The 22,784-nt window shown below is 37.4% G+C and overlaps 1 long non-coding RNA gene across 1 annotated transcript in view; it reads left to right on the plus strand.

The window, feature by feature from the left end:
* LOC131512182 (uncharacterized) overlaps window positions 1–22,784 on the plus strand; it is a 57,343-nt gene that overhangs the window by 18,390 nt on the left and 16,169 nt on the right. Inside the window, exons 2-5 of the long non-coding RNA XR_009262015.1 lie at window positions 4,801–5,060; window positions 8,551–8,671; window positions 11,066–11,144; window positions 20,740–20,817. This is a non-coding gene — a long non-coding RNA (uncharacterized LOC131512182). The remainder of the gene's footprint in view (window positions 1–4,800; window positions 5,061–8,550; window positions 8,672–11,065; window positions 11,145–20,739; window positions 20,818–22,784) is intronic.

A 22,784-nucleotide genomic window follows, 5' to 3' on the forward strand; every position in this document is an offset into this window, starting at 1 on the left:
TTTCCTCCATTGAATTTTATAACTCTGTAAGGCCATAACTTTTAACATCAAGAATACATAAATTGAGCTAAACTTCCTTATGCCTAAGCAGAGAAATAGTTCAAGCTTAGAGAGTACTAATTCTGTGCCTAGGCATTGTTCTCAGCTCTTTACATATCTTTACTCACTTCACTGTCTCAACTCACAACTCACTTAATTGCCTTAAGAATTCTTTGAGGTAGATGTTACTATTGCTCCTATTTTACAGATCAGGAAAACTGAAACTTTGCCAGGTTAAATTATTTGCTCAAAATCATGAAGCTGGTAAAGTGGGAAGCCAGGATATGAATCCAGGTAATGAACCTCTGGAGACTGTGCTGTTAACCTTTGTGAGAACTGCATTATTGACAGTGTATCAGATGTTTAGGAAAATATTGAACATTTTGCCATTTTTCTCAATGTTATCCCAAGGCATTTCAACTAATATAGGAAAGAAAGACTCTCCTCACTTTCCTCTTTTTAGGTTTCATGTGTTTGATGTTTTATTCATATCAAAACTAGCATGTCCATGAAAATACATCTTAAGAGTCAAAAAGGATCAATTATTTTCTAAATTTGGAGCCTGTTTCACAAGCTGAAGCTCTTAGTGTTGACACCTTGACCTCTTACCTACCTGCCAACCAACCCTTCCCTATAGGATCTAAAAAAATAAATAAATAAAAATAAACACAGGAATCTCCTGGGGAATCCCAGTGTTATTGCCCTTAGTAACAGAGCTTAGGTTGTTGACTAGAATCGACTCTTTTTCTTTTCTTTTCTCTTCTTTTCTCTTTCTTTCTTTCTTTCTTTCTTTCTTTCTTCTTTCTTTCTCTTTCTTTTTTTAACATTTGTCCTTTTAAGTTTGCTTCCTGGCTCCTTAGGATAAACACAGCAAGTATTTATTTAAAAAATGAAGTCAATACTAGCAATCCTGTCAGAGAAAAATGATAGAAAAATGGTAATTCAATATTCCCAAATGGTAAATATTTTGTTTCAAATAGAGGAAGGAGATGGAATTTTAAAATATAAACAACAATGGATTATGCAAAAATTTATATCCTCAGTAAAAAACAAGGTATTTTGTTTTTTACTGTAAGGACATTTTAGAATCTTTATTTCAAAAAGCATTTCTGAAGTTGTGTAATCTCACACAGTGAAAGAGCCAGAAGTTCCTTCTCAAATGTAAAATCAAACTGAGTTGGGTTATAGGAAAGCTGTTAAACTGAGTTTGAAGAATTTCTTATTATTCTGTTTACCTATTCATGAAGTAACTTCTCATGTTTTTGTCTTAAGTGAGAAGCCCTGTCCTACAATAGGGACTTGTGGTATTTTGCTTTATTAAGAACAAGAAATGGGATAAAATCCGTGTGGAATGATTTTGAAGTCCCAATATTAAAACTAGTTGGTGTAATCTTGAAGTCACAAGATGTTTTAAAGTTGTCATCCTGATTTTCAAATATGTTTCAAACTAGATTGCCAAGCCTTCTGAGATGTTTCTGTCACTAAAATTGGAGAGATTTGGCATGTTGTATATCTGAGAAGATTGTTTAGAAATTGCAGGGTACTATGTCTACAATTGGTGAAGCTGAAGGAGTTTATGGATTATAAACCACATAATTAAGTTATTCTGAACTCTTGAATAAGTGATATAAAATATAGCACTTGGGGATCTTGAGCCTGCTTCCTGCTTGCTCCTCCTTTTCCCATCCCACTCTCTGCAGCATTGTTAGTGCTTTTTTTCTTCTTTGTTCCTTTTCCCGCTTTACATATGTGTAAAATTTGTACCATATGTTAAAATAATGCTAATATTTAAAAAATAAAATAATGGTAATATTTAATTAAATTCTAGACTTATTTATATTTATACATAAGGAAAATTCTGAATTACAAGTCCATGTAATGTAAGGGTTCTTGGTGAAGCAGAAAGGTGGGATAAACATTGGATTTTATACATTAAAGGACTCCCAGACCTGTAAAGAAAGCAAAGTCAACATTGTTCTTGTTGGCTTAGACTACAGGAAATTTAGGGCATTAGGAAAAGGCTAGCTTTTTAAAAAAAAATTAGTTTCTCTCTGTTTTCCTTCTCTTCAGATAGAGAGGCTCGGTATTACAGCAAGACATTTAACTGTGTAGGTCATTTGTGTTTTGAATTTCATTATGAAAATCAAAAAGGGCAAAAGTAAAATAGAGTGTAGTAAGTACATGGAATCATCAGTGTCTGAGATAGTGGTGAGACAACTTCAAGATAAAGAGTAAATCAGACAATTTCCCTTTTTTCTATAACCACATACAATTATGACCTTCCAAATGGCTTACTTGTTTGGTAAAGTCTATTCTTTACAAGATCCCCTGAGTGATCCTTTTGAAATGTAAACCAGATCATGTCAACCCAAAACCCTCCAATGACTTTTCATCTCAGAATAAAATCCAGAGTTCTGTCAATGACCTTACAAGGTCCTATGCAATTTGTATCTCCTGTTCCAGGGACCTCCTTTCTCTTCTTAGCATCTTCAAATTTGCTCATCCAGCTGCCTAAACTGCTTTCCCCCTAAGATGTTCCAATGGTTTCTTCTCTCATCTCCTTTGGGTCTTTGGTTAGCGACTCCTTTCTCAGGATATCTTCCTTGGCCACTTTACCCAGCCACTCTCCACCCTGACTCCTACTATTTCTTATTTCCATTGGCTTTATTTTTATCCTTAGCACTTATAAAAATCTAACACTAGATACGTTACATGTTTATCTTGTCTTCCATTTGTTTGTTTTGTCTTTCTAATTCCTACTAAAATTCAAAACTAAGTGTAGGAATGTCTATCTGATTAGTGAAGTAATGCATTTCAAACACACAAAACAAAATCTGACACATAGTATGGTCTTAGTAGATATTTGTTGATAAATGCTTACTGGATGAATAAGTCATCTGTCAACAGAAGCTGAAAGAAATCTGCCATTTTCCCCTTGATATTTATAAAGAACCATAGTCTGAGTGAAGCAGAACAAGCAAAGCCACTGGTTGGATACCTGAATTTTTTTTTTCAATTTATTTATGTAGTTTCCTGCTTTGGTATATACTTATAGGAAAAGCATGGTGAGACTTCCACAAGATGATGGTGTAGGAAATCCTGAATCACCTTCTTCTACAGACATACCAAATCTATAATTGTTGATAGTTTTGGTTTTTTTTAAGAGCAAGAGAGTGTGTGTGTGAGTGGGGGCCAAAGGCAGAGGGAGAGGGAGAGAGACAATCTTAAGCAGGCTCCACACTCAGTGCAGAGCCTGATGTGGGGCTTGATCCCACCATCCTGGAATCAGGACCTGAGCCAAAATCAAGATTCAGACACTCAACCGAGCCACCCAGGAACCCTGACATACCAGATCTGTAGCTAAGTGTGGATTATTTATCTATGGTAAAGATCTGAAATCTAGATGACTTCTTCTCCACACGAAGGATATAAAAGCCACATAGAGATGGCTGGGAGAGTCAGAGACATTCTCACCAAAAACCCTATGTCTGGTGCAGCAATACATAATAGTGAAGGATCTCACCAGTCTTCACTTCTGGAAGAGAAAAGCATTGGTGTCCCACATCAGGCTCCTCAACCTTGGGGATTTGTACTGGAGAGAGAAGCCCCCAAAAGTCTGGCTTAGAAAATCAATTGGGCTGGTGTCTGAAGGATCCAAAATGCTACAGGAAACAGAGTCTCTTTTTAGAGAGCTCATGTAGAATCTCATTTGCTCTGAGATTTGGTGAAAAAAATAGTAGTTTAAAAAGCACCTAGACTGTATGTGAAAGAGATTTATTTGCTTATGTAAAAGCATCTGCTGGAGGGGGTAGGGAACACTTGAAACTTTCCCTGGAGATGGAGGTGCTGGCAGAAGCCAATTTTGCACTCTCCACCTACACTGCTAGCACCCGTGGGTGAACTTGGATGTGAAATCCCCTCCCCCAACTGCCTTACTAAGACAGAAGAGGCAAGGAGATACAGCTCTATATGTCTGCCTTGCTGAAGCTGGGGAGCATTGTGGTTGCAGTACTCCACACTCCTTGACTGGGGTAGGTTGGGGTAGGCAAGCGTGAACAACCATTTTCTTGCTCCCGGCTAAAGCCAGTATGTGCACACAGACAAGACACTCTCCCACTGCATTTCTGAAGCTCATGGGCATGGGCAATAAAGACATTTTCCTGCTGCTTTTCTGATGCTGGTGAGTATGCTCTCTCCCCTACAGTCTCTAACTGACTAGCTAAAGCTAACAGGCATGGACAGTCCACAAAGTGGATGCTCTTTGATTACCTGGTTCTGGTGGCCAAAAGGGGCTGGTGTTCCACAGGAATATAATAGAAAGATAGTTCTTGTCAGGCTACTACCACCGGGGCACTGCACAAATAGCAGACTGAAACCCAGTATTCCTGTGAAAAAGGCCTATTATTTTGGGGCTTTAACCTGAGGGACAAGCTTTAGACTCTCATGTCTCTATAGGCCAATGAGGCACTTCCAGGGAAAGGAAGGAGGGAGACATCATCCTTGTGCACCGCTTTGGCTTTAATATAGCCAATGAGACCTCCCAAAAAGGAGCTTATGCACTCATGTGGAGCCCCAATACTTCCAAATATCACTCAGGGAACATCTCTAGACCCCCTGGTCTGGAGGCCAGGAGGGATTACAATTGTAGCTCCACAGTACTGTATATATCACATACTTTAAAAGCTGCTTCCTGAGGGTCTGGCTTACAATAAGCCCAGAACTACATGTTAAATGAGATTTCTCTCCTTGGAACCTTGACAGGTCTTGGCATGCCTTCAACAACTGGGACATATCAAGAATAAAACAGGCAGTTTCAACAATCACAAAGGTTTGAGAGATAACTAAGAGGGCAATATTGAATGAAAAGTATCATTACCTACTCAAGGCCACTCCTTCAAGACTAAAAAAGGTAGCTGTTTGGCCTAACACACACAAACAAATACAAAGAGTCAAGCAAAATGAAGAAACAGAGAAATATGTTCCAAGTGAAAGAATAAAACAAACCTCAGAAAAGAAAAAAGGTAAGTAATCTACCTTGGAATTCTAATAAAGATTTCAAAGTAATGGTCATAAAGATGGTCACTGAACTCAGGAAAAGAATGGATGAGCACAGTGAAAACTTCAATGGAGAGATAAATTATTAGAAAGTACCAAACAAAAGTCACAGAGCCAAAGAATACAATACAATAACTCAACTGAAAAATACACTAAAGGGGTTTAACAGCAAACTGGGTGAAACAGAAGTATAGATCAGCAAGCTGGAAGACTAAGCAGTGGAACTCATCCAGAGAAACAGAAAGAAAAAGAAATAAGAAAAATCTAAGGAACTTCTAGTCTAGTACTAACATTTGCACTTTAGGGGTCCCAGAAGGAGAAGAGTGAGAGATAGGGGCAGGCACCTTATTTGAAGAAAGAATGGCTGAAAACTTCCCTAACCCATGGAAGGAAACAGAAATATCCAGGTTCAGGAAGTGCAGAGAATTCCAATTAAGATGAGCCCAAAGAGATCCACACCAGGACACATTATAATTAAAATGTCAAAAGTTAGATAAAGAGAGAATTTTAAAAGCAGCAAGAGAAAACAAATTGCTGAATACAAAGGAAACTCCAGAAAGCCATCAGAAGATTTCTCAGTAGAAAATTTGCAGGCAAGGAGGAAGTAGGATGGCATATTAAAAATGTTGAAAAGAAAAGCATTCAGCTAAGAATACCTGACCTGGCAAGATTATCATTTAGAATTGAAGGAAAGATAAAGAGTTTTCCAGGCAAACAAAAGCTAAAGGAATTCATCACTATTAGAGTAGCCTTACAAGAAATGTTAAAGAGACTTCTTTATGCTGAAAAGAAATAGCACCAATTAATGATAAGGAAACATGCAAAAGTAAAAATGTCACTCAAAAGGTAAATATATACTTAAGATAATGGTTTAATCACTTATAAAGCTACTAGGAAGTTTCAAAGACAAAAGTGGTAAAATTAACGAAAACTACAATAATTAGTTAAGGGATACATAAAATAAAAAGATGTAAAATGTGACTTCAAGAACCTAAAATGTAGTGGGAGAGTAGTAAAATTGTAGAGTTTTGGAATGTGTTCAAATTTAAGTTGCTATAAACTTAAAATAGACTGTTATATACATAGAGGGTGTTATATGTGAACCTCACAGTAACCACTAAGCAAAAACTTATAGTAAATACTCAGAAGAAAATGAGAAAGGAATTTAAATATAACAGTGAAAAAGGGCATCAAACCACAAGGGAACGGATAGAGAGAAGTAAAAAGAACAGAGAAGAACTACACAATTGGCCAGGAAACAAGTAACAAATGTCAGTAAGTGCATACCTATCAATAATTACTTTAAATATAAATGGACTAAATTCTCTGATCAAAAGACGTAAGATAGCTGAAGGGACTAAAATAAAAATAAAAAACTCCAAGATACATCTATATACTGCCTACAAGAGACTCACTTCAGAAGTAAGAACACACACAAAATAAAAGTAAAGGGATGAAAAGAGTTATTCTTTGAAAATGAAAATGAAAAGAAAGCTGGTGTAGCTATACTCATATCAGACAAAACAGACTTTAAGACAAAGACTGTAATAAAAGACAGTGAGGATATTACATGATGATAAAGGGGTCAGTCTGGCAAGAAGATATAACATTTATAAATATATATGCATCCAACAAAGAAGAACCAAAAATGATAATAATAAGAGACTTAACACCCCACTTCCATCAATGGATATTGATGTAGATCATCCAGACGAAAAATCAATAAGGAAGCATTAGCTTGAAATGACACATTAGACCAGATGGACTTAATAGAGATGTACAGAACATTCCATCCAAAAGCAGGAGAATAAATATTCTTCTCAAGTGCACATGGAACATCCTCTAAGACATATCACATGTTAGGCCACAAAACAAGTCTCAATAAATTCAAAAAGCTTGAAATCATATCAAGCATCTTTTCTGACCACAATGGTATGGAACTAAAAATCAATTACAAGAATAAAACTGGAAAAACTACAAATACATGGAAATTAAACAACATGTTACTGAATAACTACTGGTTCAGAGAAGAAATCAAAGTAATTTAAGAATGCCTGGAGATGAATGAAAACAGAAATGCAACATGCCAAAATCTATGGGATACAGCAAAAGTGGTTCTAAGAGGGAAGTTTATAGCAATATAGGCCTACTGGTAAGTAGAAACAAGAGAAATATCAAGTAAATAACTTAACCTAAAGGAACTAAAAAGAGAAGTGAAACTGAAAGTAAACAAGTAGGGCTACATCAAACTAAAAAGGTTCTGCACAGCAAAGGAAACCATGAACAAAATGAAAAAACAACCTAGTGAATGGGAGAAGATATTTACAAATAATATATCCAATAAGGGGCTAATATCCAAAATATATAAAGAACTCACACAACTCAGTAACAAAAAAAACAAACACTCTGCTTAAAAAATGACCAAAGGATCTGAATAGACATTTTTGCAAAGAAGACATACAGATGGGCAACAGACACATGAAAAACTGCTCAAAATTACTAATCATCACTAATCATCAGGGAAATGCAAATAAAAACCATAATGAGGTATCACCTCACATCTGTCAGAATGACTATTCTCAAAAAGACAAGAAATAACAAATATTGTAAAGGATGTGTAGAAAAGGAGAACCTTGTGCATTTTTGTTGGGAATGTAAATTAGTGCAGCCTTTATGAAAAATAGTAAGGAGGTTCCTCAAAAAATTAAAGATAGAACTATCATGTGATCCAGAACTTCTACTACTGAATAACTATCCAAAGAAAATGAAAACACTAATTCAAAAAGACAAGTATTTTCATGTTCATTGAAGAATTCTTTATAATAGTCAAGATATGGAAACAACCTCAGTGTCCACGGATAGATGAATGGATATCTGATCATATATATGTGTGTGTATACACACACACACACACACACACACACAATGGAATTATTCAGCCATTAAAAAGAGTGCAATCTTGCCATATCTGGCAATGTGGATGGGCCCTGAGGATATTATGCTAAGTGAAGTAAGGTAGATGGAGAAAGACAAATACCCGATTTAACTTATATGTGGATTTTAAAAAACAAAAACAAGCAAGCAAACAAAACTTGTATCTCTTAGATACAAGAACTGATTGGTTGTTACCAGAGGGGACGTGATTGGGAGAGTGAAATGGGTGAAGAGGATCAAGAAGTACAGACTTCCGGTTATAAAATAAATAAGTCATGGGAATGTGTAACATTGAGAATATAATCAATAACATTGTATTAATTTTGTATGGTCACAGATACTAGACTTTTTATGGTGACCATTTTGCAATGCACACAAGTGTAGAATCAGTATGTTGTGCTCTTGAAACTAATATAGTATTGTATGTGAATTAAATCCCAATAAAAACAAAATTGTGAGAGAAGCCTAGAGGTTTACCTAAATTATTAACTAATTTAAATCTCCATTTCTATTTTGCTGCAGGAGGAAATCCACTTGTAGTGTCTCAGCTCATGGACCAATGTCATATTGACTGAATAAAACAATTTGGCTTGGAGGAGTTTGATACATGCTGGATGAGAAAAAATGTCTAAGCAGCTTTGAGGTTGGTCAAACTTGGATTTGAGTCCCAACTCCAGCAATGATTTTTAATGTACACTTGGTGAAGTTGCCGAACCTTTCTTGAATTAGATTTTCTCTTCCTTTATAAATGGGGTTCTATGGGGTATTGTTTTAGTTTCTTCTGGCTTTTGTAACAAATTAGTACAAACTCCACGCCTTAGTAAACCCAGAAATTTATTCTCTCAGAGTTCGGAAGCCAGAAGTCCAAAGTCAGTATTACTGGGCTAAAACCAAGGTGTGGGCAGGATGATGCACCCCATGGAGACTCTCAGGTAGAATTTTCTTTTGCATCTTCCAGTTTCTTGTGGCTATTGGCATCCCCATTGCTTGTGACCACATCTCTCTAATCTTTGCTTTCTCTTCTTTTGTCCATATGATCTCTTTGGCATCTTTCTTATAAAGACACTTGTGATTGCTTTTAGTACTCATCCAGACTTTCAAAATAATTTCAGGGCCCCTGGCTGGCTCAGTTGGAAGGGCATATAACTCTTGATCTAAGGGTTGTAAGTTTGAGCCCCATGTTGGGTGTAGAGATTACTTTTTTAAAAATCTTAAAAAAGTAATCTCACCATCTGAAGATCCTTAATTTAGTCATATCTGCAAAGACCCTATTTCCTAATCAGGTACAATTTACATTTTCCATAGATTAGGATGTGTATATGTTTGGGTGGGGAACATTTTTCAGCCCACTAAAGGTATCCTCTTTGGGTTGATATTACAATGTCTGGCATATTTTATGAATTCAATAACCTTCCCTTTCCCATTACTTTTCCCTCTCTTCCTCCAAATTTCCATAATTATCCTCTGCAGTACCACCTTCCACCTCTAAGCAAGATAAAACTATAAAACAGGCTATGCCTGCCCTTGACATCCCTATGCCTTTCAGTCTTTCCTTTCATAATTAGTCAAAAACATTTCTTTAGGAATCACTAAATGCAATGCCTCAGACTTTAGGTGGCATAGAAGAAGCAGAAGCAGAAGCATTCCTTATCCACAATAACTTATACTCTGGGGTGGGAGATAGGTAATTAAACAAGCACTTGTAAAGTAAGGAGGAAGAATTTATGGCTTACACAGAAGTATCTGCAATGCACAGTAAGTTAATAAAGGAATCAATGATTGCTACTGAGAGGTAGAGGCCAGAGAAAGTATCTTGGAGCCAATGAAATTTGAACTGGGCCATGAAGATAAGAAGGATGCCAATGGGTTAACAATGTTGAAAGAGTTTTCCAGATAGGGGAAAGACACACAGGAGAAAGAGCTCTCTCTTATTTCTCTGGAAAATCACCATCTTCTCACTTCCCTCTGGCTGCCTTAAACATTCCCCCTGGGTCAACCTATCAAAACCTGCTTTCTCCTCAGTTCACAATGTGGGAAAATATCCTCTCCTCTAAATCTCCCTCCAATTAGCTGCTTCAATCTAGGTGTTGAAAGGAAAATAATAAGATTAATCTAATTCGCTATATGGTGTGCGTGGCTGATAGCTTCTAAAATCCCCTAGAACAAAAAGAAGAGTTTCTTAACACCAATAAATTTCTTTTGGGATTTTATGCCATGTGTAAAATTATATCCAGGAAGAGTGTGTTCCTAAATCACTTCTATTAAGGAAGATTACTCTAAATGAAGAAAGCGATAAGCATAGGAAATATTCCAAATGGTAAAAGTGCCTAATTAAGCAGCAAAGATTTTGAGCTATCGAAGACCACTTCATTATTTTTTATTCTCCATCATGCCAATGTTGTCAGAAGAATTCTGCCTCCCAATCTCATCCCTGCCCTACTCTCCAAAAAGAGGAAAGAAAAAAATCATTTTTAATTTTCTCTTTGCATGTTTTAAGAGGCAACTTGGGAAGCAATGGACAGAAACAAATCAGGCAACCCTCCCCCCCCCCTTTTTTTTTCTCCAGCTAATTCAGAATGAATTGGATTTACACAAGCAACCGTGCTTAAGCAAAACCGTTCCTATGGTTACACAGAAGGCTTTCTAAATGTGGCACAAGATGCAGGCAGCCAAAATGACTTGACTGTTTATGTTAAATATGAAGTCTATTCCCTATTGAAATTTAATGATCTACTAGCTGCATTTTAGCAGCTTGCACCCTGATAAAATTAACATTTCGAATACATTTGGAGAGATAAATTGCTTTAGCAATTGGCGAGTATTCACTCATTTTTATTTGATCACATCAGTGATTCAGATGAAAGCATTTCCCCCTGCACTATTAGAAATTGGGTCTACAAATTATCCTCATCTCTGGGCCTGCAAGTCCCCAAACACATTTTATTATCTTTTTGCAGGTTTGTTGGTGCCAGATGTTAAACCTAACACTTGGTAAGAGAGCTCAGAAAAAAATATGTATTTTTTTTTTCTTTTACAGGAACCAGGCAGAGTAGGATCAACACTGTTTTCTTGTGGCACCTCTTGAGCCATTCAGTGGTTCTCAAATATCCAACAAGGTGAGTGAGCAGTTCAGGCAGGGTGAAATCTGTTCCTCACCTCCCCCTGCTTCTCCTGAATGAAAAAGACAATCTGTCTGTTTTGAAAAGCTGACAGGAAATTGGAGCCTGGAAAGATATATTCACTGCATATTTTAGCTGACACCATTCAAATTTGCTACATAAGGGCGTTCCTTGATGTCTGTTAGTAGGAACCTCCCATTCAGAAAAAAACAGAAAATGAAAACAGCCTACAGGATGCCAGCCTCATGTATTTACATATTTAGTTCAATTCAACTAATATTTATTAATCATCTTGTATAGACTAGGCACCATGTAAAAGACTGTGGTTATAGCAATAAAACACATAGTCCCTGAGCACAAATAGCTATTGGTCAAGTAGAGAGATAGGCAATAAATTATGTTATGCCGTGTCTTTCTTCTCAGTAGCAGACTATGTGTTTCTCCAAATCATCTTCACTATCTCACACCAAACATAAGAATTTTACAAAAGATTTGAGTTATCAGAGAAGGATTATTATACACATATCACTTGGAGTACCTCGCTAATTCATTCCCCCTAAATCACTTCTCAGTATAGTCACCCACTGGGAAATCCCTTCTTCCTTCCCTCTTTCTCTACAGGCCCCCAATTCATTGGTATCTTTCTCTCTCTTGTGGGACCTCACTGTCAAAACACATTCAGGCTCAGAAAAGCTGTCAGCTTTTCTATCCAGAACCCAAATCTTCATTTTCCAGAGCCTAGGACCGTGAATGTCGAGACCTTAATAGGTGAATTATATGAAATTCAGCTGCAATGCACTTAAATCCTTGAAACAGAAATTTATCAAAACTTCTCTAGCCTTTCCTCATTAGAGGCAAAATATTTCATTCTAAATAGCACACTAGACAAGCTGGACATTTAATAGTAGTTTAATTATAATTTATCTCTTGAGATGAATGTACTTAACAAATTTGACACTTGAGAATTTTAATCTGTTTGAGGAAATTTATTTTGAATTGGCAAGTAGAAATACATTCATCACATATTGATTCCCTTGTCATGGTAATTCCCAAATTTAAGTTACCTCTTAGAGCTCTAATTGGTCATTCTAAAAGTGATTAATTACTATGATCATTGTTATTAATATATTTTTTGAAACTTTTAGTAAATTTTCCCTGTAGAACATTCATTGAATAAATAAAAGATGTAAATTTGCCCTTTTATTCTTGAAAAAATAGCTTTAATATCTATTCTTTCAAAATAAGTTGCAAGGTACTGATATCCAAATATAAGAGACTTATTGAAATATGTGTCTGTAGGCTTGACAGATAATGTCCCAAAGTCTGACAGTGAAATGAGTTTTGAAAGTGATGCATACCTTTTGAGAGAGTAGATCCTAACAACTCAGTATAGTCCAGAGGAATTTTACTCTGCATTTTATACCTTGCTTTCCCCAAATCTCAATCCTCTAAGAATATAGGGGTTCCTGGAAAAGAATTGATAGTTTGTTAAAAGTAAAGTACTGAGAAGTCTCCCAAAAATCCAGCTTCCACACAATGAATTATTCACCAAAATTCTACTTACTTTTTTACTGTTTATAACCAGTCCACAAATCCACTAGAGTATTGTTTAGATAAAGATGAGAATTGAGCTAAATATAAGTTTCTTTTTCCTGAGAAAATGGATCTTCATACAGAGCTCTGGAATCGTAGAACTTTGATATAAAACTGCAGAGTTGGATCTTTGTTATGTAGGAATGACGTATGTGGGGGATAAAGACTGAGAATGGTTTAGTAGAGGAGTGAAATGATCAAACTTGATTTTGGACAGATGAGGAGAATATTACAGAGCACGTCACTCCTTGACAACATGGGGTTATGAGCATGAATGTTATGGCAAGTCAGAGAGTTTCATGGCTTTAGCTGCAGGAGACAGGTAGGTAACCAGATGCCAAGAAGAGCATACGTCTACAAAAAATTGTTTTTTCAAGAAATGATGAATCATTTTCCGGTCCGAAATTCATGATTTCAGATTCAAACAGGAATGTTTATTATGCAGTATCTTGGAAGACATATATTTGCTCTTTCCATCCTTGTTCTCTGCCCTTTTTATTTAAAAAAAAAAGTGGGGTGGGGGGAAGAAAAATGAATGCCAGGTGAATTTTAAAATGATGACTCTAACATATTGATGCCTCAAGTGCAAATATGAGGAACTTTAATAATTGTTTCCAATATGCAATGAAGGAGATTTAAATAATGTTTTCATGGGGTAGAAACAGTTAATTTTCCAGGGCTGATTTCCAGAATTCAGGTCAACAATCCATGCATAACATAATGTAAGATGTATTTAAATACCCAAAAGTAATTTCATTAGGCAGTGAACCACAGTGTTGTTCCCGTTTGTTCTTACTCAGAACACACTCACCAGTTCACTCTGCATCCATCACTTTTATTTTGTATCAGATACTCATTGTCTGAAGTAATAATGGATAAGTGATCCAAAGAACAGAGTATTGCTTTGAACTGCTGACACACTGAAGAATGCAGCATTATGCAGGATTGTACTGCTAGCCAAAATACCCATGTTTAGCTCTAGCTCTTTCCAGAAAGCATGCCCTTGTTCCCCCATTTCTGTATAATATGCATTCTTTTTTAAAAAAATTCTTAATGTTTTATTTATTTTTGAGAGAAAGAGGTGGAGAGGTAGAGAGAGAGGGGGAGACACAGAATCTGAAGCAGGCTCCAGACTGAGCTGTCAGCACAGAGCCCAATGCAAGGCTCAAACTCATGGACTGGGAGATTATGACCTGAGCCAAAGTCAGATGCTTAACTGACTGAGCCAAACAGGCGCCCCTCTGTATAATAGGTATTCTACAGTGAGTGATTAAAAATGGAAGTTTTTCTCATTTTGTTCGATAGAATGGGAAATGGTATATGATGTATTTAATTTTAATCATACTACTCTGTAGACACATTTTTAATGAACTGTGTTTGAAAGGCTGCTTTTTATTTGTTTAGTGTAAAATATCTTGAAATAGTAACTAATATGAGACAAAAATGAGGCAGTGCTTTTGTATTTTTATGTGACTTGTTTGGGATGCAAACTTACATTATGTAAAACTAAAGTCTTCGGGGGTGGGGGGATCTATCTCACCCAAACACCACTGACTAATCAACTAAAAATAGAATCAAAGACTCCCCTTCTACTTTGCAAGATCTGGATTTGTGGTTATTTTCTAATGACCCACATTCAGCACAACGGCACAAACCCAGGGGAAATCTGTATATGACACGAGACCAGTTGCATGAATGTTGTGGCAAGATGGACATAGTTTACTACAGAAAACGGAGAAGACATTTTTTCCTTGTTGCCACAGAGGTAAAAATGTGTGTGTGTGTGTGTGTGTGTGTGTGTGTATCTGTGAGTGTATGTCTGTGTCAGTATCTGTGCATATGCGTGTGTGTGTGTGTGTGTGTGTGTGTGTGTAGATAGATACAGATATGTGTAGGTATCATTTTTAAGAGATGCAGATTGTAGATGTAGTCTTGAGTTCAGGGAGGAGATAGTGAAGACCATGACTAGTATGGAGTTGTGTGAGCTCTTCCTTTGGCACACGGTGAGACACACATTTTGGTTTTTGCTGCCACTTGTTTGCATACAATATAGGGACTATGTCTGTGTCTTTGATGATTTGGGAACTTGAATTTTGCACAATAATATGGTACCCCATAGCCTAGATCCAAGTTTTACTTTGCAAGCTAAACAGAAGACCCTGAACGTGAGAGGAATGGGGAAAAGGCCAAATTACAACTGTTGCGTCAAGTGGGTGGAATGAAAAAGGATGTGCAGCATTGTAAAATTGCATGTGTAGCTGAAAACTATTGGCCTCTAGCCTTAAAGTCGTGGAAGATTACATAAAATGCATTGTTAACCTCATGGAATTATGCCTGACTTACTAAATATGAGTATTATAATTTGTCTTTCCAATCCTAAAAGTTCAATGTGTCCATTATTCCATTGCGGTTTCTTGAAAGTTCTTTCTAGTTGAGTTATAGACAATGGCTGCTGTTCTATTTTTATACTTATGAAAAGTCAGAAACATTCCCCATCAATGCTTTGAAATTCCCTGGCTATCTTCTAGAAAAATATCATCATTTGCAATAACAAAAGTCATTAGGTTTCAATCATAAAAACTTATCTCTTGACTTCTGACATCAGTTATAATTTCAGTTGGGTGTTTTGCTGCATGATAAGATGAAATGAATATAATTAATTTTAGTGTTGATAATGTTGGAATATTTGGAGGCATTTTCCTGTGAAACTAACTTCCTTTCAGCACCCAATAGCTACTATTTTCCATTATGGTAAAGAAAGTTCTGTTGGCCTTTATAATTAGAAGAAAATGACACTACTGCCTTCCCATCACAGGAGGATTCTTACTTGTTTCTCCATTAGTGTGAATAGATTTTCACTGATCCATTTGCACTCTGTTACTTTGTCTCTCTTGTGGTTGCAGGCACTGTTTCTGAAACTTTCACCAGGGTAGAAGGAGAAGTGTAGATAGCTGAGTACTACCACATGCTCTGCTGGAAAGTGACCTGGCTCTGACATTTTCCAGTTATCTGGATAAGTCACTTAACCGGTCAGGCCTCAGCTTTCTCCTCTGAACTGAGTTACTTGGAATAGATTATTCTATGTCCATATAGAATTTTTTAAAACTGTATGTGAACCATATTTTTGCCTCTCCCTTGCCCCAATTTTATTAAGAAAACCTTCATATATAAAGAGAGGTAAGAGAATAATACAATGATCAGTTATACATCCCTTACCTATATTTAAAAATTGTTAATATTTTCCCATTTGTTTCTATTTTCATGAAACATTTGAAAGTAATTTGCAGACATCATGACACTTTACTCTTAAGTATTTCAGCATGAATCTCCTAAGTGTACCATTCTCCAACATCACTGTAATACCTTTATCACAACTAAAAAAAAAAAAAAAAAAAGTAGTAACAATAATTACCTAATAGCTTTTCTTATGTAAATCAAATTCAAATGTCCCATCTGTCTCAAAATTGAATTTTCTATTCCCTTTTGCCCCACCTCCACTTAGGATCCAGTTTTTTTTTTTTTTTCTTACATTACTTATAGTTGTTATTCATGACAACTTATAGTGTCATAGATTGCACGGGCTTTCACATGATGGTAATTTTTCATTCAGTAGCAGTTGATTGAAAAAATACATAAATGACAAAAATGAATGAATGAATGAATGAATGAATAAGGATACCTAGTATCTGGTAGTTGTTTAATACTTCCTTGCTGAATACATGAATTTATTAATATTTTTAGGTGACATTGCATTTTACTAAACACAACTGCAGCTGAATATAGTTGCAAAAAAACAAGACATTTCTGGGTGAAAGGCATTTTTAAGTTCAGTCCACAGACTCTAGTAATCGCTAATGTGATTTTGATCACTTACTATGTACCTGGTGTGGAGCCAAGTACTGAGTATTAGCTCATTTAATCTTCATAACAAGCCCACAGGGTACCATTTTATAGATGGAGAAACTGGGCATGTTAAGTATTTTGCTAATGATTTCAGAGTCCATAAGAGAAATAATCTATATATAAACCTGAGCTTATCACAAATACTATAGTGCTTTGCAAGACAAGCTTGCTGCAGTTCACCCTCAGCCCCATCTAGCAGATAGCTTGGTATCTGTCTGTCCACTCAACTGCCCCAGAAGAACCACTATCAAACACTTAGCTTAATTATTGCTGTGGCTTTAAGGCAACTCATATCTCTGTGAGGAAGCCCTTTGAAATACAAAGGATCAGTGCACATTTTTTTGTTCAGAAAGATCTTTGAGCAAGGTCATGTCTGTTTCCTGAATGAACGGGGTTAGGATAGGAAAACTGGAGAGTTTCCCAGCTCAAAGAGAGCCAAGTTTTCACTGTGTCATTTCATTCTTCCCTTTGAAGTAAATTCCCAGAAAATCAGACACACCCATATCCAAACTTAAGTACAAAACACATCCTACAGCCAACTGGCCATAATTCAGGGAGTATGCCACCATTTTGGATTGCCTGTACTTTTCTTCCCTTTCATTAGTGAGGATAATTGCATGTTTCCTGTAACTTCAAAAAAAGTGCAGATTAATCCAGTACAGGCATATCACTGTAAAGGATCCTAAATTGTAAAGAGGATAAATCAGAAAAAGGAAGAGATCAACTTTACTAAACATCTGATCCCTTCACAGCTGCAATTCAGTTTGGTCTGTTCTTTCAACCTGCCATTATAGACTCTCCCTTATTTTTGTGGCTTCCTTTCCCATGAAGTAAATTTTTATTTAAAATTTTTTTTTAATGTTCATTTTTTTTTTTTGAGAGAGACACAGAGCATGAGTGGGGGAGAGGCCGAGAGAAGAGGGAGACACAGAATCCAAAGCAGGCTCTAGGCTCTGAGCTGTCAGCACAGAGCCGGACGCAAGTCTCAAACTCACGAACCACGAGATCATGACCTGAGCCAAAGTTGGGTGCTTAACTGACTGAGCCACCCAGGTGCTCCATGAATTCTTATTATTGATTCTGTAAGTTAGTGGTCTGCTCACTTAAAATAGATATCTTTATACTCTTAAGGAGAAAGTCCTTTCTAAAAATCCAAGTAGATAGATTGAAAAAAGAAAAAAATAGCCCCCAGGAAAATGTTTGGCCAGCAGTTGGCCTTCTTTGTGGAATTAACTTCAAACCTCCTAACACGTTTTTTAAAAACATGAATGAACTAAATTAAATGTCAACAAAAGTCAAAATTAATCATAATAGTGATCAATACTATGTATGAGAAAGACTTGTTCATATGGATATAAAAGCAGTCTGTGAGACACATATTTTTAGATGCCTTATAAACTAAACTTATGGAGAAGAAATCACACAAGGTTTGACCACAGATGAAATGTGGATCAGTCCCACAACTTTCTAGTCACCTAATTTGTAAGTGCCCTCAATGCCTCCCATTCTGGGCACTCAATAAATACTAAACAGGGCAGCAATTTCCTTTCCTGTCTAGTCAGGGTATCATTATTTCTGTACAGTCTCTGAGCTAGTGAGCACATAGAAAAACACAGTTCACCACAGCTTGAAATATGTCTTTCGCTCTCCCACCTCCTCTTTTCTGTGTGCCTTCAGTTGCTGTAAAACCTACTGGAAATCTAAGAATGTTAGCTTTCAGTTACCACTTATTAAACCCTAACCTTTCCTCTCCCAAATGCCAAGTTCTAGCAGATATAATCAGCGTATTTTATTCTGCCCTTTCAATCAGCCGTTTGGTGATGTTGATTTGCTGCTAAAGGAAGTTTATAAAAAAAAGAAACCCACTAACTTTTGAACATGTCTCCTTTCCTTAAGGAGAATGTCATTTTACGTAACTGTGTGTCAGGATGTTGTCAACAGTTGCTTTCTCCATTTTGGAGGTCCTGGAGGAGAGCTCACTTGTAACTTTCACATCTCTTTTATTTATTAAAGCACAAAAATACAAATCATTAACATCCAAATATACTTATTACTTTGGCACTGAGCCTCCTTTCATGCTGCTGAACAGCCACCTCTGTCACTATACACCATGATGCAAGTCCTATGCTTGAACATTCCTTTGGTTTCTAGGATGCCACACCCACTTTCTTTCCTTTTCAGCCCCCTTCATTGACCCACTCCTCTCTCCTCTAAATGTTTAGAGGACACTAAGTCCTCTAACACCAAGTGTTTTCGTGTTCAATTCTCCAGCTTCTCCTCTCTAGGGACATTTGCTCCTTGGGACTCCACATCTCTTCAGAACTACATATCCAAAACATCTCATTTTTTTCTTTCCATTTTGGAGTTCTGAGCTCCAGATTATTATACTCCTTATTCAACATCTTGACTGAAAATCTGTAAGGTTTTATAGACTTACTACAACAAAAAGAGAACTTTTTATGATTTCTCCAAAAGTACACTTCCTCTTGGGGTGCCAGGGTGGCTCAGTCAGTTAAGTGTCCAACTCTTGAGTTTTGCTCAGGTTATGATCTTGGGGTCATGGGATGGAGCCCTGTGTCGGGCTCCACACTGGGTGTGGACCCTGCTTGGGTTTCTCTCTCCTCTCTCTCTCAAAATAAATAAACTTTTTTTTTTTAAAGTACATTTCCTCCAGGCTTCCCATTTCAATAAAATCTGCTACCATTCAACCAGTTGGTCAAGCCAATATCATAGGGGCATCCTTGGTTTCTTTATTTCCTTCCTTTTCCACATATAGTACAAGTGCTACCATCACTTTCTCTGAAATATATCCTGAAGTTGCTCCCTTCTGTCTCCAGTGATAGGACTCTCAACCAAACTACCATCATCTCTTGCCATTAACTACTGAAGAAACCTCAGGCTGGTTTCTAGCTTCAGTCTTTCCCCTCTACAGTCTGTACACCTGAGTGATTTAAAGCATAGATGCATATAAGATGACGTAACTTCCTGGTCAAAACTCTAAAATAGCTTCCCATTAGAAGTTGAAGAAAACACAAACTTCCTGACCATGGCCTACAAAGTCCGCATGCCCTCCCACCCCCCATCCGTTGCCACTTTCCCTTCACTCACTGGGCTGCAGCCACCCTAGCCCACTTGCTTCCCTCCAAACACATAAAGGCCAACCTGCCTCATGGCCTGGTACTTGCTTCTTTCTCTGCCTGGAACACTCTTTCCTCTGATTTCCACATGGCTCCTCCTTTACATCATCCCGGTCCTTACTGAAGTATCATCTCAGAGAAGTTTCCCCCTTTGAAACTGCCTCTCCCCCCACGTCTCCAGTTAATCTCAAACTCCACATGCTATTTTACTTTTCTTCATGGCACCATTACTGCTTGGACATATTTCATTATTTTTTAAGCAGTCCATTGCTTGCCTCCTCTACTAGAATGGAAGCTCAGTGAGGACAGTGACTTTGCCTATCTTGTTCAGACAAAATGTCCTGTGTCTCCAACATTTGGAATGGTGACTGACATATGATAGTCACTTAGTAATATCTGATGAATAAATGAGTAACCTGTCAGAAGTCCTCGGTAAATAAGATAATCTAATCCATCATGTGACTTGTTTTATTGTTCTTTATGAATTGTGCTATTTGTTTGTTTGTTTTTATATTAGTGGTCCACTAATTTCAAAAAGGATATACCCATATTCTTACAGAGAAACCCTTCCTAAAAGTCTGGGTGGATGTGATTTAACAATAGCAAAAAACCAAACTAAAACAAAAGCTGTTGGTATTGCTAAAAATTTGGATTTATATTGTCACTTAGTCACCTGAAAAGGCCTATTTTTTTTGTCCAAATCTCTAAATGATCATGGCCATGAGGCTTAAATGTTAATGTTCATAGTAATCAGCTAGGGAAACTGGCTGGTAAATCTAGTATTCGGTTCTAAATCTTGATTTGTTGACAAGCCCCAGGTGATGTTGATGTAACTGCTCCTTAAACAGTTTTCAGAAATACCGGATTGTGGGTTTTGTGATTCCTTTCATAATTTTGAGAAAAATAGATACGTACCTATGTGATTTACCTCAAATTGAGAACCAAATTTTGTCACTTAGGTGCCTGTGCTGGGTTCCCAAAGAGCACATCTTAGTCATGTGAGGCATCTGTCAACTATCAGGGAGCCCAGGTGAGAGGTAAATTGAAAACAAAAACCTTTTGGAATTCTGTTGCAAGATTGCATGGGGAGTATAGGTAAGGAAGCAGAGACAGAGCCAAATAAACCAGAAGACCAAGAAGACAAGAACAGGAGGACAAAAGAAGGCTAGGAGGGGAGCAGAGATTTTCCTAAATGAGACTAGAGTTCTTCAGAAACTGCCTGGGGCAGGTGTGATTTGCACTGGGGACACCCATGCCTTTAAGACTGATTTGTGGGCAAGAGGAATGGGAGAGGAATGAGGTCTTAGTTATGATTTACAGTTCACTAGTCCCAGCAAATAGGCCAGTGTCACTCCCAGTTTTCAGGCCAACAAGGATAAGGACCTGGAACATGAAAGGATTTAACAATCAAGTTAAAGGTGAGTTCAGATTTCTAGATAAGACACACTTCAAACAGTGTTTATGCTATTTGGATATCATGCTCAGGAAACCAAGTTAGAAAGAAACGGGTTTCCTTCCATTGCCTGGCTAAATAGATAGGACACAAAAGGAAATCCTGATATAGAACTATTCCTGTCACAGGGAGGCATAGAATCCTGAGTGGAAAATGGAACAGACTTTCCATTTTTTATCCCCTCTCGCCTTTTATCCTTTAGCAGAATTTATTGCAGTGATTTGTTTAATTGTCAGTCCTCCCTGTGATGGTGTGATCCCTGGGAGGGCCACCGGGTCTCCTCTTCTCACCGTTGTATCCGGTGTTGGTTACAAAGAATGTGCTCAATCCCTGCCAGTTACTGGAAGCAATGCCCAAGTGAATGTTTAAAAGAACACAAGACCCTCATATTAGCAAATAAACTATATTGAAGGAAAGATAGGTCCTGACTCACTTCACAGATACTAGATGAGATGCCCTTAAGTCTTGTTAAGGCCACCTACGCAATCATTTTAAAAGTCAAGATTATAATGATAAGCATTAGAATTGTGCTCTTCATATGCACAGTGCACTTTGCAAATGACAACTGCAAAATATCTTGCTACAGTCCTTAAAGCCCAGAAATAGTTATATTTGACGTCTATGCCAACAGAATGGATATATTTAATACACTGGTGGCTAAAAGCCATGTAAAAATTCTCTTTTTATTCCCTACCCCTCACCCTTCTCTCTACCCATGTAAGGGTAGACCTACCTAGGCACCGTGGTGCAAAACTCTACCATAACATCACTCCTGGAATTACCTGGCTTTGGTACATTTGTACATAACTGTTCTAATGTAACAGCGAGAATTTTTCCCCTCCTGTTTATTTCTCTGAAGCTGTAATAAGCAATCCTGTGTGACATTGCCTGTGGAGCGGTTGCCAGGCAGCAGAAAGAGATCTACAGCAGGAGGCGGGAGAGCTGGGGGAAGAGGGGAGAGCAGCAGCGAGAGGGGGAGGGAGAGAGGAGGAAGGGAGGAAGGCTGAGCCAGTGGGGGCTGGGTTCCCAAAGTGCTGAGCCAGAATTCCATGTCCTCATCATCCTTCATGTTCCCTGAGCATAATGAGCCAATAAGCTGAACCTTAGAGGGGGAAATAAAGATGGAAAAGAAGCAGTTGAAAGTTTTCATTAAATAGGGTGTCAGCAATGTTTCTTATCTGGCGAAGAAAGGGTTTCTGATCGGGTTTTTTTTTTTTTTTTTTTTTTTTCCTGTTGAACTTTGCTTCTTGGGAAATGCAGCTCTACAAATATCATAAAAGGGCCGGCTTCTCAGTGGGCCTGCTTTGCTGTAAAGCAACAAACAATTAGCACATAATATCTTCCAGCGCTGTGCATGGGGAACATACACATAACTTGAAAGGTTTCAACTTCTCTTGTGGCGTGGAAAGGTAAAACACAGAGAAATGGTACTCAGCCCTTTACAGAATATGCAGTATTGGGAGGCATCTTGGTGACCGTGAGCCACGAGGTTATTTAAGGCGTTTCAAGAAGCTGGCTCTGTCAGTGTGAGGCTTTGTGCAATTGGCGAAA

The sequence above is a fragment of the Neofelis nebulosa genome, chromosome 5, assembly GCF_028018385.1.
Source record: "Neofelis nebulosa isolate mNeoNeb1 chromosome 5, mNeoNeb1.pri, whole genome shotgun sequence".
In the NCBI taxonomy this organism is placed as follows: Eukaryota; Metazoa; Chordata; class Mammalia; order Carnivora; family Felidae; genus Neofelis; species Neofelis nebulosa.